Genomic DNA, 8,932 nt, shown 5'->3' with positions numbered 1-8,932 from the left:
TTTTTTTTTTTAATCCTCACCCGAGGACATTTTTTTTTTTTGTTGTTCAGGTAGAGCGGGAGGGAGAGAGAGGAACAGAGAGAGAGAAACATCGATGTGAAAGGGACACATCGAGTGGCTGCCACCCGCACGACCGACCAGGGCTGGGGACAAACTGCAACCGAGGTACGCGCCCTTAGCGGGAACCGAACCCGGGTCTCTCAGGACCACAGGCCGACGCTCTAACCGCTGAGCCAAACCGGCCAGGGCTGTTGTTCCACCTTTTGATGCAGTCATTGGTTGCCTGTATGTGCTCTGACTAGAATCGAACCCACAACCTTGGTGTATCAGGACAATACTCTAACCAACTGAGCTACCCCGCCAGGGCCAAGGGCAGCCTGCTCTCGACTCAGAGAATGCTTGGGCTGTGTCGCCCCGCTGTGCGGTCCTCTCCCTGCAGGACTTCGGGGCTGGCACCTCTCACCGCTGCCAGGCCAGTGTCCTACCTCAGCCTCCTGTCAGGCCACCCCCCACCCCCGGCCCCCGCCGCTTTCCTGGCACCGAACGCAGCCAGGTGGCTCTTGTCAGGGCTCTCTGGCTCCTTCCAGCCCAGGCTCAGCCAATATGGCAACCATTCCTGTGCCCGGGCTTCCCCAGGCTGCCTGCCCCTTGTGTTTCCCATGTGTGGGAATGTCCGTGACACTTAAACGTGCAAAAGGCCTTTGACCGCCCAGTGGCTGAAAGCCAGCCCTCGGCACAGTCTGTGTGAGCCAGAATGCCGTCAGCCTGGGTCTCCCCACGCTCCCGGCTCCTCGCCCTCCAGGGCGCTGGGGTGTTTTCTCTGTCCCAGGACCACTTGGCCAAGTCCCCCAGGAGGCCCCTGTGCCCACCACCCAGGCCCTCTAGTCCCTCCCACAACCCCCAGCACTCCCACTGAGACCCAAGGGGCTGGCACCACCTGGCCCACTTTGCTGCAGGTGAGCTCAAGGGGGTGCTGGGGAGGCTGGCTGTGGCTCAGCCAGGGTATCACTCGTGCCACCTGGTCCTCTGCTGGGGACTCGGGAGAGACAGCACTCTCTTTAAAGGTAAAAGCAAAATGCCTCATACGTCTATTTTGTCAACCAAAAGTATAAAGGGGGGGTTGCTGTAAAAATATTGGTCTTGAATTCCGCTTGTTACTAGCATTCGGGAACAGATCCAGCCTGGCTTCTCTCTGCCGCTCGTCTCTAAGAAGCAGTCTAAGCTGCAGGGGTCTGCCTGCTGGACCGGGCTTCCCGAAAAGCAAACCTAAAAACATTCTCATAGCCGAGAACGGGCTGAAAGCAAAAAAGGAAAACATACCAGGGAATGTCATCATATTCCAAATACATAATTTTGGTACAAATGGAACTTGTAAATGAAAGTACTGTCACTGCTATTATCACATGACATGATCATCCCTAACAATCACCGAGCTATGCACACTCGCTGATGAAAACCACAGTGTGTGGGAAGAGGGGGACTGGGGTCAGGGTTAGCCCGATTCCCAGTGTTCACTGGTGTGAAATCCACCCATACAATGACTAGGGCACTTCCCCGGCAAAGGCTTGAGGTCTGCAGGCTGAGTCAGTGTGAGGGGCGGAGAGCGGGAGAAATCGAGAGGGCGGTGGATGTGCCGCCCACGCAGGTGCGCCATGTGCTGTTCTCTGGGCCTCGGTGCAGCAGCATGCTGCTTCCTGCCTTCGCCTTGTAGTTCTGCAAACTGCGTGTTATGCTCAAATTGTTCATACATCAGTGGGGCCGGAAGACAAGTCCTGCTTTCACAACCAGTGTGAGAGCTGAGCTGTGTGGACCGTGGGCCTCCTCAGAGGTTCAGGGAAACACTGAGGTTTGGAAAACAAACCATCCATCCCAAGAACCAGCCTAACCTTTTCTGGCCTTCTTCCTTTTTTTTTTTTAATCCTCACCCGAGGACACTTTTCCATTTTTGTTCAGGTAGAGTGGGAGGGAGAGAGAGGAAGAGAGAGAAACATCGACGTGAAAGGGACACATCGAGTGGCCACCACCCGCACAACCAACCAGGGTCAGGGACAAACTGCAACCGAGGTACATGTCCTCTGCGGGAACCGAACCCGGGTCTCTCTGGACCGCAGGCCGATGCTCTAACCACTGAGCAAACCAGCCAGGGCCTTTTAATTCTTTTTTATGGAGTTTGGGGTAACCCATTTGGGAGGTGATGGCAGAGAAGGGCAGTGGAGGAAGGAGAAAGACAAGAGGGGTCAGAGGTAGTTCCAAACGTAAACACGGGGCTCAGGTCGGAATGGCATAGCAGGGTGGTGGGGGGTGGGCTCTGGCTTGGCCTGGGCCCTGGGGGACAGCTCCAGCACCCCGTCATTACACACAGACTGAATGGGACTCTTGCTAAGGCTTTCTAAATAAGAGGACTGACGATTCCCCGTGTGCCCTGACCGGGCCAAGAAAGCACAGCCTGCGAGATGAGACTAGGGGCCGGGGGCTGTGGCCAGGGCCAGGAGTGGGCACGGAGGCCAGCCTCTTTTCCTCCCTGGCTCCAGGGAACAGGGCAGGGGACAGAGGCCCGAGAGACGCAGACCCCTCCCTGGCCAGCCCACCAGAGCCTGAGGTCTGCGGCCTGCCAGCGTGTGAAACACTTCGAGTACTTAAGAAATACCTGGGAAGGTGAGATGACAGTGATTCCTGTCACCCGAGGTCCACCCCGGGGAGGTTGGACGGGGCCATCTCCTTCTGGGCAGAAGTGGTTCTTGGCAGCTGAGGTGCTATGGGCCTCTCCCGGAGGTCAGAGGGCCTCAGGGCCCAGGGAACTGTTCAGACCTGGCTGAAGATTCCCGGAAGCCTTTAAACTGCCCCCCAGGCACGCTGTGTTCCACTGGTCCAGACCACCAGCGATGCAGGTGGAAGAACCTTCCCTGAGCCTGGAGATCCAGGCTTCCTCATCCGAGGGAGGAAGGTGGGGGCGGGTCCTTACCCACTGCCCACGGGCACCACCCTGTCTCCCAAGTGCCTCGCTTGCCCCTCTGTCTTCCAAAGCCTGGTGGAGAGACCTTTGGAGACCCGCTTAGAGGGGGCACCTGGCCAGGCCCTGGCCCCAACTCCACAGGCCTTGCACGTTGGGGTTGCCAGCCCGCACAGGTGGAAGGACGCAGGGGAGACAAGCGCAGCTGTGCTGGGACCGCCTAGGGCCCGGGAGCCCCCGCTCGCCCACTGCCCAGTAGCTGCTTCCTAGGCAGTGCGGAGGGCCTGGCGCGGGTCCAGTGTCGCTGCGCAGCGGGCACAAGCCACGTACACAGCCAGGCCCCCAGGGAAAGGGACTGGAGCGCTGCCCGGTTTCCTCCTGCGCGCGCCTGGCGACAGTCCGGCACAGGGGCGCCCCTGCAGGCGACGGAGCTGCGGGGACGCACGGGGCCGGGGAGCAGGGTCCGCGAGGCCCAGTCCGGCCGGAGCAACGGAGAGTCCGGGCGCCCGGCGAGGGCGGCGCGCAGAGTCCCCGAGAGTGGGGTCGGGGCTCGGGTGGTCCCCCGGCGGGACGGGCCGGAAGGCAGCCGATGGTCGGGGGTCGGCCACTGAGGCCCTGCGGGCGCCCGGTCTGCAACTCCCGAGGGGCGAGCTGGGGCGCGCTCAGGTCCCGGTGTTCTGCACGGTCGGCACCCACCTCGGCCGGCGAGCAGCGCCGAGGTTGCCCGGCAACGACGCGCCTCAGCCCCGCTTCCGGCTCCGCTGCCTGACGCAACTCTCTGACGTCGCGCGGGGCGTGGCAGCGCCGGGCCCCGCCCCCTGCACCTGTGGCCCCGTGCACCCGGCGCCTCCCGACGCTGCGGGAAGAGAGGCTCCTGCTCCACCGTGCGGGCCCCGGTGCCGCAGTTCCGCGTGGCTGCGCGGGGACTGTGTGATGTCTTCTCCGCAGGCTCCGGGAGGACGGCGGCCTAGTCCCTCCAAAGCGAAGGCGAATGAGCTGCCTGCGGGCGAAGAAGGGGCGCCACCACCGCCTCTCGAGCCCTCTGTAGTGCCCTGAATCAACCAGGTCGCCGGCCTCTCCTGCTGCTACCTTTGCAGGGAAGGGGCGCCCCGGGGCCAGCCTTGCCCTCTTCCAGCTACCCTCCCAGGCCATCCAGGCTTTTCCTCGTCAACCCCAACCCGTCTCCTGAAATCAGCCTTGGTGAGTGCGCTTCACTCCAGCCTCTCCAGACGCGGCCCTCGCCCCTGGCCAGGCCCTGAGCCACACCCACGCTCCAGTCGACCTGCTCGCTCACATTCCCTCACCCCGTGACCTCGTTGGGCCCTTCCTGGGCCCTGTCCTGTTTGCATGAATCACCCACTCTTTCCCTGGTCCGTCTAGGCCAAGCTACTGAAAATACTAATTTAAAAAAACTACCGGATGAGATCATTCTCTGCACCCTGGAATGCAGCCTCCTGCTTCCTGAGGGCACAACAGCCAGCACTGCAGTGTGTGAGCAGTGCGGTTGGACTGCCCAGCACTGGGCAGACACCTGGGTGACCCTGCAGCCTCAATGTCACCCCAGACAGCATCGACCCCAGGTGGTCCTGCTGTGACGCCCCCTGCGGAGACCCCTCGTCCACTGCCCTTGCTTTCTCCACGGTCCAGGGAGCTGAACTGGTAGGAGTGTCCTCAAGTGCAGGTAGGGAAGCTGAGGCCCAGGACCAAAGTTCTGAGTGAGAAGTGTTGCTGGGGCTGGGGCCAGCTCTTCTGAAGTTCCCCACGCCCTGTCTGGACCTCAGTGGAGAGTGAGGACAGCACTGTGCCCCTCAGGGTGCAGGATGAATGACCCAGGCACAAAACATTTCCTGATCCCCAGGACCTGTGAATATGGGGCCTTATGAGTTGGGGAGATGGCCTTGGGTTATGCTGTTGAGCCCAATGTAATCATACGGGTCCTTACAAGAGGGGGTTGGGGAAGGGGGGTGGGGCAGATAGAAGAGGGCAAAGGGGGGATAAATGGTGATGGAAGGAGACTTGACTTCCAGTGTGAACACACAATACAGTATACAGATGATGTATTACAGAACTGTACACCTGAAACCTATATAATCTTATTAACCAATGTCACCCCAATAAATTCAATAAAAAATAAATTAATTTTTCTTTTTCTTTTTTTAAACTGGGAGGCAAGGGGGTCAGAGTCTGAGAGAGGATGGGAAGACAGAAGCAGAGGTTGGAGTGATGCGGGCTGGAGCCAAGGGATGCAGGCAGCCTCGAGAAGCCAAAACAGGCAGGGAAATGAATCTCCCTTGAAACCTTCAGAAGGAACACAGCCCCTCACGGCCCCCCTCCCGAACAGTGACTGAATGTGTGTTGGGTTAAGCCACTGTGTGTGGTTTTTTGTCACAGCAGCCACAGGACACTCATATGTGTGGTGACCCCACTGAGGAGATGCTCCATGGGTGCTTTAAAGACTCAGAGGAGGCAGCAGAGGTGACTTCAGCATTGGGTGCTGAGCCCTGGCTGAAGGAGGGGTGAGGCCAGCCCAGGTAGCTGACAGTGGCCCCTGGCTCCTCAGGTCAGCATCTGGACAGACTGGGCATGACATGGGATACCAGCCGAAGGCCACGCCTCCATGTGGGTGGGCAGGGCAGGCAGCTGTTCAAAGTTAAAAGGCTTCAAAGTTGGGAGAGACTGCCCAGAGGAGCAGGTCCCCATTAAAGTGGGGGTACAGGGATATAGCCACGACTCCCCAAGGGGCCGTGAAGAGGGTGGGTGAATTGTGGTCAGGAGAAAGCTCACGTGGCCCTCCCAGGCCCCTCTCAGAAGGGTCACCTCGGCCTATCCCTGAGCCCTAGCTTTGCCAAATGGAAGGGGGGTGGGGGAGCTGTGGAGTCAAGTTTTCTGTGTCCCAGCCTCAGGAGAAAGGGCCCAGTGGAGCCCCACAGCACCCCTGATGAGTGATGGGGAGGGTGGCTCGCCCCTGGAAGCATTAGGTGTTCTGCTCCTCTGGGGCCTCAGGCCGCGGTCCGTGGGGTGAGTCGAGGAGGGCGCCTGTCCCCAGCAGAGACTGGCACTCAGCTTAGGGGGGAGTAAGCAGTGAGAGGCCAGGCCTGCAGCCTGGAGCCCTTCCCCAGCCCCTCCAAGCAAGGCCTGGGTTGGAGGCCGAAGGCCGCTGGGGAGGTCCAGGTGCCCCACCCACCCCGCTGTGCCCCTCTGGCTGGGCAGGGGCAGTGGCAGAGCTATTTTGCTTATGCTGCGGTGGCTGCTGCAAGGAGACATCAATCATTGATGCTCTGGGCATCCCTGCTGCCGGAGAGGCAGCTCAGGGCCTGCAGAGGTGTGGCTGGCAGCCCCAGATCCTCACCCTGGCTCCAACAGTGCCCTGCATCCCAGTACCAGTACCCAGGTACCCAACCTTGGAAGGCTGCAGGCAAGCCTGGGACCCCTGACCTGTGGGCCAAGGCGAGGGCTGGTGTGGTCCCCTGTGTGTCTCTGGCGTGGTGGTTCTGGGGAGGTGGTTGAGCCCGTCGGTCAGTTGGAGAGAGCGCTGCTGAATCACACGGCCGACCCCGTGGGGTGGTACTCAGAGGTGGTGTGGGGCCTTGTGTGTGCCTGGGGGCTGTGGGGTGGGCCCTTGTCTATGCCTCTGGGGGACAGCAGCTCCTGAGCCACACCCAGACGCTGTGGCCTTCTGAAGTAGGGCATCTGCCCCCAGAGGGGGACATCAGGACACGGCTGGAGCTACGTGTGCTGAGAGCAGCTCCTGGCAGCACAGGCTCTGCGGCAGGCACGTGGCCAGGCTTCAGCTGGGGCTGGGCTGGGCAGGGGTGGCACGGATGAGCTTCCTAGGTCCCTGTGGTGCTGGGGCCTGGCTGGGGCTGCCGGTGGGAGGAGGGGTAGGAAGGAAGGAGGGGTCCAGCAGGAGGAGTCCCACTGACCTGTCCCACGGACCTGGGGGCAAGAGCCAACTTCTGGGTAGTCTCCTTCACACACTGTGGGGTACACTGCCCATGGGGCCAGGGACTCTCAGAGATAAAAGGGGGCCCACATACCACCAGGGGTACTGGGGGGGGGGCACAGCGGGTGATGTGAGCCTCTACCTCAGAGCAGGCAGGAGAGGGGAAGGGGCAACCCCTGAGGCGGGGCTCCTTGCCCAACTCCATCCTGAATCTGGGGCCTGAGCAAGTGCTGAATCAACTCCCCAGCTGCAGAGAGAGCAAGGTCCCAGCAGGATGGTGTAGGCCTGCCCAGCCCTCACCAGGGAAGGTCCCTGCCCCAGCCTCCCCCAGGCTGTGTCTGGCCAGGGGTCCCAGGGGCCACCCAACTGCACAGGGGCTACAGGGACCGGCAGTGTGTGGCCCCGCCCCGCCCTGTGGCCATATGAGACCCTCCTCCCTGCCTGTGCTCAGGCCGGGCAGCCCCCAGCCTCCCCAACCAGGGTCCATCCTCCCGCTCCCACAGAGCTGATGGGAGCCATGGCAGCTCCTTGTGCACACTGCTTGACAGTCAGGCTATGTCACTGTCACATGGAGTGAGGCCACTTCATTTGGGTGGGGGCCCAGGGTCCCACAACTTCGCCAAGGTCATATGCCCAGTGGGGACACAAAGCTGTGCCCTAAGGTCTCATAAGACTGCCCCGTGTTCCCAGGCACCCACAGCCAGATGGGCAGCTGAGACCCCTGACAGACCCAAGAAGAAGCTGGACTTGACTCGCAGACCGGCAGAGCCAGGAAGGAGAGGTGCAAGGGTCTCTGGCCCTAGGGCATTCTGCCCAGCTGGAGAGAAGACACCAGGGCAGGAGGGGTGAGACCCAAGCCTGTGTCCCCACCTGAAGGACAGGGCTGTGCTCCATCATGCCATGAGCTTGAGACACAGGAGGCTGCCAGGGCCTCTTCCCGGCAGTGATGTGTGTGTCTGTCTGACCTGCTGCTGGAAGGCTGCCCGGGTGCAGCCCAGCTAACGGGAAGTGCCGAGCATGAGTCATCCAGCCGCAGGCTCACCTGGGCCCTGCCGGCCGTGTTCATTCCAGTGAGCCCAGGATGGTGTGTGCCTATGTGTGCATGGATGTGTACACATGTGTGCACGTGTGTATACCTATGTGTGCGTGTGTCATATCTGCATCCTGCTGTGCATGTCCCAGCAGGTGGCCGGAGGATGCAAGCGTGAGTGTGTGCTTGTCTCTGAGTGCATGGGGACGTGTCCAAGTAGATGTGTGTCTGGGGTGTGTGTGTGTCATCTCGTCTAAAGGGTGTGGGTCTATGTGTGTCTCTCGTGTGTTTCAAATCTGTGTGCCTATGTGGCCCTCTTGTTGCAGCCTGGCCTGCAAGTGAAGGTGTGTGTGTGTGTCCATTGGTCGATCCCCACACCATTTCCGGGAAGCCCCCAGGAATGGTCCTCCTTGGTGGTGGCCGTGCTCTCCTGGGTCTGTTCTGGCCCAAGGCTCTCTACCCTCCACCCCAGCAGTACTTGAACCTCCAAGGTGCCCTCACACCAGCCTGAGCCTCAGCTAACTCCTTACTTCCAAGGAAACAGAACTCTCCTGGGCCTCCCCACTCCACGCCCACTTCCCGGGGTGCCTCCCTCAGCACAGCACCTGTGGCGGCCCCTGTCCTGCTCCAGCTCTCAGCAGTTCCCCTTTGAGAACATCCCTCTTCCCACGGCTCCCTGGTGCAGCCTCCAACCTCTGGGAGGTTTCCCCACGTCCGTCCAGTAGTTGGCCGGGCACACTCCCAGCCAGCTGGGTGGTCCTTCCTCAGCCTCCGCCTCCCCCAGCCCCGCTGGGCCTTTCAGCGGGTGAGCCAGCCTCGGCTCTCCCATCCCGGTCCCGGGTTCCCGCTCTCCTGAGGTCGTAGCTTAGACTGTCTGCCCTTAGTCTGCCCCGAGCCCTCCAGGACCCCTCCCCAACCACGCCCACGCTGCAAACCACCTGGGAGAGCGCACTTCCAGACAGGGAGCCCCCAGGGCAGGGGGCAGATAATAAATAGGTCCCGGCCTCCT

This window comes from Molossus molossus, unplaced genomic scaffold (assembly GCF_014108415.1).
Source record: "Molossus molossus isolate mMolMol1 unplaced genomic scaffold, mMolMol1.p scaffold_m16_p_1, whole genome shotgun sequence".
Taxonomy (NCBI): domain Eukaryota; kingdom Metazoa; phylum Chordata; class Mammalia; order Chiroptera; family Molossidae; genus Molossus; species Molossus molossus.
Note: the sequence above shows the minus strand (reverse complement) of the source record.